This window comes from Acomys russatus, chromosome 6 (assembly GCF_903995435.1).
Source record: "Acomys russatus chromosome 6, mAcoRus1.1, whole genome shotgun sequence".
Lineage (NCBI taxonomy): Eukaryota > Metazoa > Chordata > Mammalia > Rodentia > Muridae > Acomys > Acomys russatus.
In genome coordinates, this window is record NC_067142.1 from 43399450 (window position 1) to 43413188 (window position 13739).

General features: G+C 39.0%; 1 pseudogene; it reads left to right on the plus strand.

The window, feature by feature from the left end:
• The first annotated feature begins 2642 nt into the window (after positions 1-2642).
• On the plus strand, positions 2643-4479 carry LOC127191084 (ATP-binding cassette sub-family F member 2-like; annotated as a pseudogene).
• Positions 4480-13739: the final 9260 nt, after the last annotated feature.

Consider the following 13739-nt stretch of genomic DNA (forward strand, 5'->3'; position numbering starts at 1 on the left):
TTTCTCACACACTTTTGGAGGATAATTTCACACAATGCTGAATTTGAGGCTTTGTTAAAATATTGAACATTTCACTCCATTCTTTTCTTGCTTTGTGGCTTCTCAGATAAACTGATTTTTATTCTTATCTCTGCTGGGATACATTGTCTGGTATCTTTTATTCTCAGGCTTCTTTCATTTTTTTCCTCACCTCTAGTGTTACATTTGATGAACTATACATATGTCACCATGAATGATAGAGCTAGAAAAAAACTGAATGGGTGATGATGCTGACATTTCTTGTGTTAAGAATTTTTGATAACATGTTAAAACATTTAGAACATTCTTGTGAAATGATGTGTACTCTTTAGTCTATTTAATAAATGTGACTTCAATTCTGTAAGTATGTTTTGTAGTGCCCTGGTAAAGTATTAGCAAAGTAAAATGTTTGCACTAAAAAGCCAAGGGTGCTTACAAAGTGTTTTGGTGTAAGAAGTAAGAACACAGAAGTTTGAAGAAAAAAGACAAGAGAATTAGTACTGGTGCTGAAATCAGATACAATAAAAATAACGTATCCTTCCCCCTGTCTGTCTCTGTCTCTGTCTGTCTCTGTCTCTGTCTCTGTCTCTCTGTCTCTCTGTCACTCTCTCTCTCTCTCTCTCTCTCTCTCTCTCTCTCTCTCTCTCTCTCTCTCTCTCTCTCTCTCTCTCTCTCACACACACACACACACACACACACACACACACTTTTCTCTTTACTCCTTTTCTTCCTCTCCTTTCCTGAATTAGTTGGATATTATTCTTTCTCTAAACTTTCATGTATGGGAAACCGCATTCCAGTGTGCCAAAGTTGAAAAGTGATGAGATACTAAAAAGGTAGTGCATAACCACAGGACCTTAGTCTGAGGTCACTGGAAGTCACAATCTTAAAGGTCTAGTCTATTTCCCTATCTCAGTCAAACTGAAGTCTCGTCTCTTGAACTCTCCTTGTTACTTAGCTTCTTTCAGTCTGTGGATTGTAGCATTGTTAATCTTTATTTTAGGGCTAATATCCACTTGTAAGTATACATACAATGTTTGTCTTTCTGAGTCGGGATTACCTTATTCAGGATCATCGTTTTCCGTTACACCCATTTGCCTGCACATTTCACGGTGTCATTGTATTTAACAGCTGAGTAGTATTCCATTGTGTAAATGTACCACATTTTCTTTTTTCCATTCTTCATTTAAGGCAACACTATGTGGTTTACAGTTTCTGGTTAGACAGAAGGAGGACTCTAGAGAATGGGTGGGTATAGAAATAGGAGGGATCAGGTTGCGGGAGGACAGAGGCAGAAAGAACTGGGAGAAACAACTGGAATCTGAGTTGGGAAGTCATTTTTTGGAAGAGCTAGAAACCTAGGACAATGGAAACTGCCAGGAACCTATAAGGGCAACCCTAGCTAAGACTAAGAGCAATGGAGGAATTGAGCATGAACTGGCCAGGCCAGACTGCCCATGGAGGGATTGGGACAGTATCCCAGCCACAAAGCTGTCCATCTAAAATTTGTCCTGCATACAACATGTGCAGGGTTAAAGATGGAACAAAAATTGAGGGAATGGTATTGTGCTATACTAGCAGAAAGGAGTCTAGTATAACTTCACCCAGAGAGGCTTCACCCAACAACTAATGGAAACAGATACAGAGGCCCAAGGTCCTGAGGTGGTAATGTGTAAGGAGCTTAAGGATTCCTGTGCAAGAGGTAAGGGAAGGATTATAGGTGCCAGAGTTGTGAAGGACACCACAAGAAAACCTACAAATCAACTAATCTTAGTCCATAAGGGTTCACAGAGTATATGCTGTCAACCAGAGAGCATGGATGGGACAGACCCTCCTAGTCCCTCTTGGCTTGAGTAGCTTGGTCTCCATGTGGGACTTCTAACAGTATGAACAGGAGCTGTCTGTGACTCTGTGTCTTGCCTTTGTGATCTTTCTCCTAACTGGGCTTCCTAGTCTAGCCTCAATGTGGTAAGATGAGCTTAGTCTTACTTGATATGGCAAGGCTAACTGATATCAATGGGACATCATCCCTTTTCTAAGTAGAAAGGGAGGAGAAGAGGATGGTTGGAATTACTGTGGGAGAGGATCCTCTAAAACTGAGCTAAATTACACCTCTTTTTTTTTTTTTTTTAAATAAAGTGTCCTATGTTGCAGGTTCTGTTGTGAAAACAAACAAATGTAATAACATGACTACCCTTACAAACAGCCTTTAATGAAGCTAATTGTTGATTTTGCTTTTGTTGCCTTATTGTTAATTCTCTTTTTGTTCCCCTTTTCAGACACACAGAATAAAATAAATATCCACCCATATTTGGCTCTATTAACTGTAACACTATTATAATCCAATTATCACTAAGTTATATCAGCCCCAGAGCAATCTCACTTCCCTCTCATACTCAAATTAACTTTTGCACTGGTGGGTTTATTTTAATCTATTTATATAAAGGTGGTGAATCACTATGAAACCTTGTAAAATGACCATGGCACATTTCATTAAAGTAGACAATTGCAGTTTCTATAATTTCTTAGCATTTGTTTAAACATCAACTAACTTGGTTGCAACAGAGGCCAAGCTGCCAGGCCCTATTCCTGAAAGAACAGGTACTACCCTGTGGTTCATCACCATGTCTTCCAACCTGGTCAAGAAGAAGGCGGCCAGAAAGAAGGAAGCTGCTAGAGCTTGACAGTGGCCTAGAAAGCGACAGGAAAAAAGTAGATGTTGTCAAGAACCTCAGGTGGCAGAGGAGAAAAATGAAGAGGTCAATGGCAGAGAGACTACAGGTGATAGAGAAGGAGATTTGCTCACCCAGGAGGTAGAGGATTTGAAATGAAGAGAGTTGCTTCTTGGGCTGTCACTCATGTGCTGGCCTCTCACCCCAACACCACTGATATCCACATTATCATCCTCTCACTCATCTGTCATGGTCAAGAGCTGCTTAGTGACACAAACTGGAATTAAAGTCAGGCAGTCATTATGGCCTCATTGGCTTAAATAGAATTGGAAAGTCTATGCCCCTCTCTCCTATTAGGAAATGTGGAGTGCCCATCCGCGAGCACATTGACATCTACCATCTGACCCGTGAGATGCCTTCTAACAAGAAGACACACTTTCAGTGTGTGACGGAGGTGGACACAGAGAGGGCCCATGCTGGAGAGTGAGGCTGAGTGGTTAGCTCAGGAGGATGCAGACTGTGGGAATCTCATGGAACTGTGTGAGTGGTTGGAGGAGCTGGATGCCAACAAAGTCGAGATGAGGGCCTCACGGATCTTACGTATGTTTGGTTTCACTCCCGCCATGCAGCACAAGGAGCCGAAGGACTTCACTGGTGGCTGGAGGATGAGAGTAGCTCTTGCCAGAGCCTCTTTATTCAGCCTTTCATGCTGTTCCTCGATGAACCTACCAACCACCTGGACCTGTGTGGCTAGAAGAGGAACTTAAGACTTTCAAGTGCATCCTGGTCCTTGTGTCCCATTCCCAGGACTGTCTGAATGGAGTCTGCACTAACATCATCCACAAGCACAACAAGACACTGAAGTACCACATGGGTAACTATGATCAGTATGTGAAGACATGTCTGGAGCTGGAAGAGAACCAGATAAAGTTCTCCTGGGAGCAGGACCAGATCGAACACAAGAAGAACTACAGTGCCAGGATTGGCCATGGCAGTGCCAGACTGGCCTGGTAGGCTCAAAGCAAAGAGAATACCCTACAGAAAATGGTGGCATCAGGGCTGACAGAAAGGGTTGTGAGTGACAGGATGGTGTCATTTTATTTCCCACCATGTGGTACAATCCCACCATCTGTCATCAGAATATGAGCTTCAAGTATATAAAGGACAGGTCTTGCATCTATAATAATCTAGAATTTGGCATTGACTTTGACACATGAGTGACTCTGGTAAGACCCAATGGTGTAGCGAAGTCCACTGTTCTGAAGCTGCTAACTGGAGAGCTTCTGCCCACAGATGGAATGACTCAGGAACATTCTCATGTCAAGATAGGGTGCGACCCTGATAGTCGCAGCTGGGCCGGGACCTTGAACCTATGCAGTACATGATGAAGTGCTACCCAGAGATCAAAGAGAAGGAGGTCATGAGGGAAATCATAGGGATATATGGCCTCATTTGGAAACAGCAGGTAAGACCCATCTGGAACCTGTTGAATGGACAGATGTTCTGAGTGTGGTTGGCCTGTCTGGCCTGGTAGAACTCTCACATGCTCTTTCTGGATGAGCCTACCAACCACTTGGACTTCGAGACCATTGACACACTGGCAGATGCCATCAATGAGTTTGAGGGTGGCATGATGCTAGTCAACCATGACTTCATACCCATCCAACAGGTTGCACAGGATATTTGGATCTGTAAGAAGCAGACAATCACCAAGTGGTCTGGAGACGTCCTGGCCTACAAAGAGCACCTCAAGTTCAAGCTTGTAGACGAGGAGCCGCAGCTCAATTAGAGGCTACACACAAGGTGTGAGCCATCAGCCAGGTTTGGGTTAGGATTGCCACCTGAAGACTGCCTCCTGACAACTGACCAGCTACTCAGGACAGGACCTTCGAGATGCTGCAATTGCTGCAGATTTGCTTCAGAATTGCTGAAATACTGCTCTTAGCCTCTCACTTCAGCCTGCCTTGACTTCATCTTATCTCCAGCTGTACAGCACCCTCATTCCATTTGGGTCTGTCTGTCTGGATCCAGCTGGCTGTTCCCTCCAAACCTTTGCTGGTTATCTTGCCCTAAGAGATGCAGCCAGGTGGACCTGGGCTACCCAAAGGGCCCAACCTCTGATCACAATAAACAAACTGTGATGCATTCTATCTTAAAATTAAAATATAACAAAATATCATAAACCATGATATACAAGCAGAAGTACAGTAAGACCAAAAGAAAAGTGCTCAAACACAGACATGTGAGAAAAAAAAAAGATGACAAAAATATCATGAGTTTGTTTTTGTACTGCAAAGTATTGCTGGGCATAGGGCCAATCTTTAAATGTGGTTAATATGCTTAATGAGAATGCATCAGAGAAAACAAATTGTTCCTTTCAAGTGGTTATCAATTGTAGATAGCTACCTTATTAGTTGTGTAGCTGTGTCCACAAGCCCTTCCTCAGCCCTGAGACCCCATCTTGCTTCAACCGGTACTAACTTATATGTGCTGCCACTGTTTTTGTGAGTTCATATTTGCATTAGTCCTGTTGTGTCTGGAAATAATCCTTCCCTTCTGGTTCATATAATTTTTATGCCTCCTCCTTCTCATAGTCTACTGAGCACTGAGGAGAGATGTTTGATAAAGACATCTCATATAGGAATGCATGTTCCAATACATTTTTAATCATAGTAGAATTATATGACTTTCCCTCTTCTATTCCTCCTTTCAGCTCGCTCTTCCCAGGTACTTCCTTCCAATTTCTTTCATACTCTCCCACAACTCTCAAATTCATAGCTCATTTTCTTGTGATTATTCTCATTATCACACACATACAAAGACATATACATATATGTGTACATTAATATGCATAATCATATATAAGTATAGCCTGCTGAGTATGATTTTGTATATAAGGTCTGGGATAATCATTTGTTACTGTAAAACTAGACTATTTTTAAAATATTTTTTCTATTTTATATATGCTACAGTCAGTTTATGCAAAAAAGTTAAATCTTGTGAAACAAAAATCTGTGAAAAAATAAGAAAAGTAGACTTAAAGCAGGATACAATGCATCATGCCACATGTCCTACAGGGAGGATTTTGTATGGGCTTCAAATTTAGTTCTCTCAAACATGAACCAGTTCATCAAAAATTGGTTGTAAAACATCTGAAAAATATGAGTACAAGAGAAGCAGATTTCTGTGATCTGGAGGGATTTGTTTTTGAAGATACACGAGTCAACAGAGGGTCATTTTGAACATTCTGCAGAAAGAATTGTGTCAAGCCTACAGCTGTCTGGGAAGCCTTCACAGAATTGAGCGTGGCTTCGAGCCACAGCTGCTGAACCAACTGCTTCATGGCTGAAGTGCTGTAGAAGACTGGAATGGCAGATTCAACCTACTCTGTTCTGTCCAAGTTCAGGGTTGTAGGTCTTAGACTATTTTTAATAAAAACAATTCTCCAATATACTGATATGAAATGTTCTCAAAATTCCCATTTCTCTGTATATGTGTGTACTTGAGATTTTACTTTATAATTTACCAATTATTTTCTTCTCTTTTTCATGGACCCTCAAGTCTAACAAACACTGTTTACCTTTTCCGTCATTTTTTTCCCATTTTAGACAAATTGCTTTGGGCATCCTTTAGTCTTCCTGCAGGGCTTTACTGCTTCTGGCATTCACTATATAATACTAATGGACTTTCATATATTCAGAGTAGGGGAAAGTGATGACTTCCTTATTGTTAACCATCTGTATCTGCTTTTGAAGCCTGGAAAACTGTATGGTAGAGGAAGCTGCTTATATCCCAAGGCATGAAAAGCAAAGAGCCTGAAGAAGCCAGAGTTCTGGTATGTTCTGCATCATTATCACAGTGCCCTGACTTTCTTCTTACATGCTCTACCTCTGAGAAGTGCTACTGCTTCCAAGCACTGTGGGCTGAAGAAAAAGCACTTCAACACACCAGCTTTGTGGGACCTTCAAGACAAAAAAAATCTAACTAGAGGAAAATATTGGGCAACTAGGGTTGTGAAAACTCTAAATTCTTAATGATTGTTTTATTTACTGTTTTTCAGACTCTTGAGATGTAGTATTCTCCAACATATGCTCCACAGAACGCAAGGATCTGCTTTGTGCTTTGGTTTCAATATAGAGGCAGTTTTTGCTAAGTTTTAGGCATTATGTCCATTTTTAGAATTTAGACATTAATGCATAAACACATCTCTGAAAACGTATCTGCTGCATTTACTTCCCAATAGTGCTTTGTTGTTGTTACTTCTGTTTGTTTGCTGCTTTTGTACAGAATGTACTCCAACTCTGATTCTGTACCATCAGAATTTAATTTTTTTATGTTTTGACCACCTTAAAATTTATCTTGTGGGGGCATGTCAGTTTTTCATTACTGCCCACTCAATACTATATATAGAAAGAAACATTACTACAATCTTTCATAATTGTTGTATCCTCTCTTAACTAATGTATTTATTTTGTTCACACAAAGTTTAGCCTACAGGCTTTTCAATGCAACTAAATATTCAGAGTCTCTTAAATGACTTCCACTGTTAAAGATGCTAACATCTCTAGGTCTTCCTAAATACCAGTCTAAGTTCCTTCTTTCAATTTCTGTCTACCTCTCAAGTGTGAATAATTTATAGAATTGTAGGCATGGCCTCTCCTCAACCACTACAATATGACTTTACTCATTTGTTGCTTTTATTTAATACATACGCAAGAAAGTTTTGACACATATTTTCTTCTTTTTCTTTTCTTCTTGAACTGTGTGATTCCTTTCTTAGCTTCCTCCCTTATAGCATCCAATCTAAGAAGAAAAGAGTGGGGTTGGAATGGGTGAGTGCCCAGGGTCAGGGGCCGGAGGTGACTGCTGGAGAAAGAAGTCCATTTTTTTTTTTTTTTGTAGTTTTCAGTGTTACAGCTTTTGGGGGCATAGCAGCCAAGGGTCTGCTTCACTTCCCTTTGGAATACCCAGGTACCAGACCATGCAGGCCATCTGAGGAAGGAAAGAAGGCTAGTCAAGTGGGCAGTCCAAGGGTCCCAGTCTGGCAGTGAACGTCAAAAAGCCTTCCCTCCAAGTGTTAGAGCCTTTTAGCTTAGAGCTCTCCCAGTGACACAGAAACTCTTTTTTTGCCCCAGGATTTCTCTGTGTAGCCCTGGCTGTCCTGGCCTCACTTGTAGAACAAGCTGGCCTCGAACTCACATTGATCCTCCTGCCTCTTAAATGATATTCGGTGAAATATCTTACATGCTTTATTTGAACCTTGACCACTGGGAAGGGATTTTCAGGGTGGGCTCATATCGTTGGCTGAGGCTAAGATGATGGGGATCCCTTTTTGTTTGTTGTTGTTGTTGTTTGTTTGTTTGTTTTTTTTTCGTTCTCACAGAGAGAAATTCTAGGTGTTAGGCTACCTGACTACTTCTAGAATTTTGGAGGAAGGGGCTGGAGAGTACATGCTCCAGGCCATAGAGACAGAAAACAGGGAAGGAGTGATCCTGACTCCTGTATGTCTCCAGTTTCAGATGTCTGCGGTTTGGACACATCTCCCCCTTGCTCTAGCTCCTTACTGGTTTCCCTGATGGCATAGTTCATGTGCCCCACAAAACAGTAGATATCCTTAGAAACAGAAAAATAGATATTTTCATTTGGAAACTTCCAAGCATGTCAACTACTGAGTGACTAAAGCAGATACAGTAAAAAGCCTTTCCAACTTCTTCACTATTACCCACGAACATTTAAAAATGTCAGTAACCATCAGCTGTCAATTTTGTTGCCTTCTAATCAAGGTCCGTAAATGATCTGTTGTAGTTCTATCTCTTTCTTTGAGGACCCTCTGCCGACTTTTTCTTAGTTTGTCTACTCTTGAGATTATTATAAATCACTCCTGTCTTTCATGCATAGAACTCCATTTCCCAAAATGTTTATTACAATATTACATAAGTTTTATTTGTGAAATAAAAATCTGATTATGTCTTTTTTCTTTACCAAACTTAGCAATTTTTTTGAAACTTCAGCTTTCTTTATTTTCTGAAATAAAACATTCCTAATATTGTTTGTTATTTTTTTATGGCGTCATTTCCTTTCCACTATTGTATTTCCATACCTTGTCAAGTGGGAGAGTGCCTAACACATTGATGATCAATTTTGAAATAAATGAATATTCCCAGATAGAAAGGGTTCAGTCATTTTATCTGAAGAATTTTGTTCATTCCTGGAATGAATATATTTAAAGTTGAAGCCTTTAAAAGTGAGTTCAGTAAAGAGAGCTAAGGAATGACTTCATTTTTAAAACACCACCTCAGAGTGACATGTCTCTAAGATGGAATACAATAATTTAGCCCACTTATAACAAATGCAGTTTAAAGATATTCATCACTGTAAAGAACATTCTGAGTGTGTCCTTGTTTTGAAAAAAGCTCTATATTTAGATTCAAATTTCTTACCTCAGACAAATTCAGAGGAAGCTCATAATCTGATTTAAAACAAATCTAATCAAAGAGAGAAGAGAATCAGAATGACTTAGTTAATGTATATTTGGGAATTTGTTTAGAGGAAACATTAACCCACATATTGAGTGCCCAGTTAGAAAGAAATGCATATCTGTGAGTAGGATTTTAAATACTTTTATTGAAAACAATCCACGTTTTGGCAAAGGATTATAATTAATTAATTAACATTAGCCCAATAAGCATATTGCAAACATCTAATCGCTTTGCTATTCATTAATTTTCTTTCATGAGGAAAGGTTTTTGTATACAAAAAGAGAAATATGGCAAAGAGATATTATTTCTCAGAGGAAATTTAAATGGTGTTTACCAGAGGTAACACATGCTTTAGAAGAATGTTCTCTAAACAGCTCCCCGAGACTGTAGATAAATGGAGAGAAAAAATTGTAACTGATTCTATCATGTATGAAAATAGGCTTGACTAAATGATGACATTGCTATTCCTTCCAAGGCTGAAGGTGGTCAGTAAAGCATATAGGGATCTTGAGGTTGGAGTTATTAAAATGCACTGTGTTATAACTTGAGCACAAGGCAGCTCTGTCTTCTATTTCCATCTGCCATGACTGCAAACTCTGTATATATTGAATGGACTCTCACCTTGTCAGTATTAATGAAGAATTTTAGGAGAGAGCCATTTATAGAGAAGTAAGAATTAACATCAAATGAAGCTAACAACCATTCTGGGCTCCTTTCCATAAACTGATATTTAAGATATTTATTTATTTTTCTTTTCATTAGATGTAAGTGCTTTGTGTGTATGTATGTAATTTCACCATATGCATGGAGTTTGATTGGATGCCAAAAAAAGGTATGGGAAATGCTGCAACAGGAATTACATATAATTGTATTGCCTGTCAGCTATCTTTTCTCCATAATGTAAAAACAAAAGCAAAAAACAAACAAACAAACAAACAAACAAAAACAAATGAAGACCTTACAGGATAAAAAAAAAGTTGCTGTACAAGTTACACAAGGTTTATTGTGGAAAAAACAGCATATACATAGCATACAAAGCCTGAGTTCACTGCATCACACAGGGATAGGGTAGACTGGACTCCGTTCTTTTTTAGTTTGACAAGCAGGTTTTTTTTTTTTTTTTTTTTTTTTTTTTCAAATAGCAGCAGAGACTTGACTTAGTAAGAAAAATGTCCTTAGAAATTCCTGCAAATGAAGCACACTAAGTCCATTAGAGGTTTCTGTGCTTGGGGTGGGGAGAAGAGAGGTTATCATCAGTATGTGGCCAGGTAAAGGGAGTTAGCCTGCTGGCAGGAATTTACCCTAGCAGCCTGATGGCGCTTCAACAAAAGCTTGAAGATATTTCTTTGGGGCAATAGTACAGAAGTAATTCATCTCAGGTCTAATGTGGAAGCACTCAAAGGGCAGTCTGATCTAATGGAAGATCTCTCTCACTAAATATCTACTTACTAAAGGAGTATAGGGATTTTTGAAATCAATGAAGCAAAGATTAGCAATGCAAAACAATGACTGGCCCAACTTCAGACCCACCCCATTAGAGAAACAACACCTGTCTTTATTAATGATATTCTGCTATGTTTGAAGGGAGAAGCCTAGCATAACTGTCTCCTGAGAGTCCTCATCCAGCACTTTATAGAAACTATACAGAGACCAACAGTCAAGAAACAGGCTGAGCTTGGGAAGTTTTGTTGAAGAGCGGGAGGAAGGATTGAGTGAGTTTGAGAGGGAAAGGACACCAAAAGATGACTTACAGAGTAAACTAACTTGAATGCATGGTGGCTCAGAAAGACTGATCTATCAACCAAAGAACATGCATGGGCTACACCTAGACCCCCTACACATATACAGCAGATGTGCATCTTGGTCAACGTATGGGTCCACTAACATTGGAAATAGGAGCTGACTTACTCTGTTGCATGCCTTTGGATCCCCTTCCCCTAGCTGGGATGCCTATACTGGCCTCAGTGGTAGAGAATGCACTTAGTTATAGTGCAACTTGAGGTGCAATCATGGCTTGGTATCTTTTGGGGGCCTCCTCTTCTTGGAGAATGAAAGGAGGAAAAGGCAAATAGGGTGTGAAAGTTGGACTGGGAGCAGAAGAAGGAGGGGCCTGGAATCAGGCTGTAAAATGATGAAATAAAGAAAGAAAGAAAGATTTTTTTCAGAGATTTCTTTTTTTTTTTAATTAATTTATTCTTGTTACATCTCAATGGTTATCCCATCCCTTGTATCCTCCCATTGTTCCCTCCCTCCCATTTCCCCCTTATTCCCCTCCCCTATGACTGTTCCTGAGGGGGATTACCTCCCCCTTTATATGCTCATAGGGTGTCAAGTCTCTTCATGGTAACCTGCTGTCCTTCCTCTGAGTGCCACCAGGTCTGCCCCTCCAGGGGACATGGTCAAATTTGAGGCACCAGAGTACATGAGAAAGTCATATCTCACTTTCCACTCAACTGTGGAGAATGTTCTGACCATTGTCTAGATCTGGGTAGGGGTTTAAAGTTTACGGCCTGTATTGTCCTTGGTTGGTGCCTTAGTTTGAGCAGGACCCCTGGGCCCAAATATGCCTATCATAATGTTCTACTAAATTTGTGGATAAATGGATCGAGCTAGAAATGATCATAATGAGTGAGTTAACCCAGAAGCAGAAAGACTCAAATGGTATATACTCACTTATATCTGCATACTAGCACAATGGGCATGGCCCATGAAAGCCTTCACTTACCAGGAAACTGGGACAGAGGGGAGGACATCCTATTGGGACTCTAGATGAGAGAAGCATGGGAGAATAGCAAAGTAGAAGAAAGAAAGATCTAAATCTTTTCCTCAGTAGTGAGCTGACATATCAGTACTGGAATCCTAAGCTTGGTTCTCTTCAAAAGCAGTAATGTTCTTCACCAGCAACCCACCTCTCTAGCCTCTTCCCTTCAAATGTATATGTTAGGAGAAAAATGAAAAATTATCTAAGATTTATGATATATTTTTATAATTTTGTTAATTTTTTATATTTTTAGAATTAATATGTAAAGATTTTTGTAAGTTTTATGCAAGTAGAACACATCCATTTTCTTATTTTAAGAAACAACAAAATATATGAAACATTGTAAGACATATTCATTCTTCTCACTATTTTTTTCTGATGGAGAAGAATGCATTCAAATTCTCTTAACACATGATCTCAGTGCTTTGTATTCAAGCACATTTATTCTGTAAGTTTATTAGTCAGCAAAAATGCAAAAGATAAAATTTATTTTTTTCCAAGACAGGATTTATCTATGTAGCCTCAGTTGTCCTGGAACTTGCTCTGTAGACCAGGCTGGCCTTGAATTCATAGAGATCTGCCTTTCTTTGCCTCCCAAGTGCTGGGATTAATGGTGTGCTCCACCACCTCTTGGTTGATAATTTTCATTTTTTAAATACATTTCATTTTGGACCAAACTGTCCAATTTCAAAGAGTTCTTCTGACAGTACTGGTATAATTCCCTTCATGCCCATTTCTTAGTCTGTGCATGTCAAGATGTCACCTGTGTAGTGATTATCCATTCTAGGCTCACATCTTAGTTACCATTTTTTTATTCAGCATAGCCTATACTATTCCCCATAATTCAGAGCTCTCATTTCAGTAAGCAGTGAAGAATATCTCTGAAAAAAGTATAGCTTTATTTTTTTTTTAGTATTAGTAGCCTTTCAGAGACATTCAGGTGATATCTAACAGCTTAAATTTTTGTATAAATTTACATTTTTTTCTATATGCTATATTTTAATCATGTTTTGCCCCACTCCAGATTCTCCCTACATCCATACTTACCCAATTCTCTCTCTCTCTCTCTCTCTCTCTCTCTCTCTCTCTCTCTCTCTCTCTCTCTCTCTCTCTCATCAAAGCAAACAATCAAAACCTCCACAAAACACAAATTTGAATAGCAAAACAGATCGCAGAATAATCAACAATACAAATAAATTTCAAAATAAAACAAATGGAATAAAATCCCTGCATAGAGTTTATTTTATGCTAGTCAGATACTCCTGTGCATGGTTCTGTACTGGAGTGTGGTTGGCATACCCAGTGTCATTCCATTGTTAAAAATCCATCATGAGATTGAGCAAAAAGGGTAAATAGTTCAAAGCCAAGATAATGCTACTTAGAGAAACGGTGTGTCAAAACACTGATGTTTACTTTTGTATATAGATATAGATAGATAGATGATATAAGGATGATAGATAGAATATTTATATATTGAACTTGTAGGGATATAAAGTGAAGTAATTAATTAAATGATTAAAGATAAATTATAAATCATTTGACAAAATCTAAGTATTTGAAAGCGACTGAGTCATAGTAAATAGTTTGCTTTTTGGTTTATGTCCCAATACTCAGAGAATACCTCAAGAGAAGTCATAGCATTTTATGCAGACAAAATGAAAGTTTTCATCTCTACTTTTAACTATAGGTACTAAGTTTGAAATGGTCATAAATATATTCCCTTTCACAAAAAAATTCTGTAATCACTCAGAATAAATACACTCTTTAAATAGGTCTAAAAACTTCTCATATATTCTGACAAAAATTCAT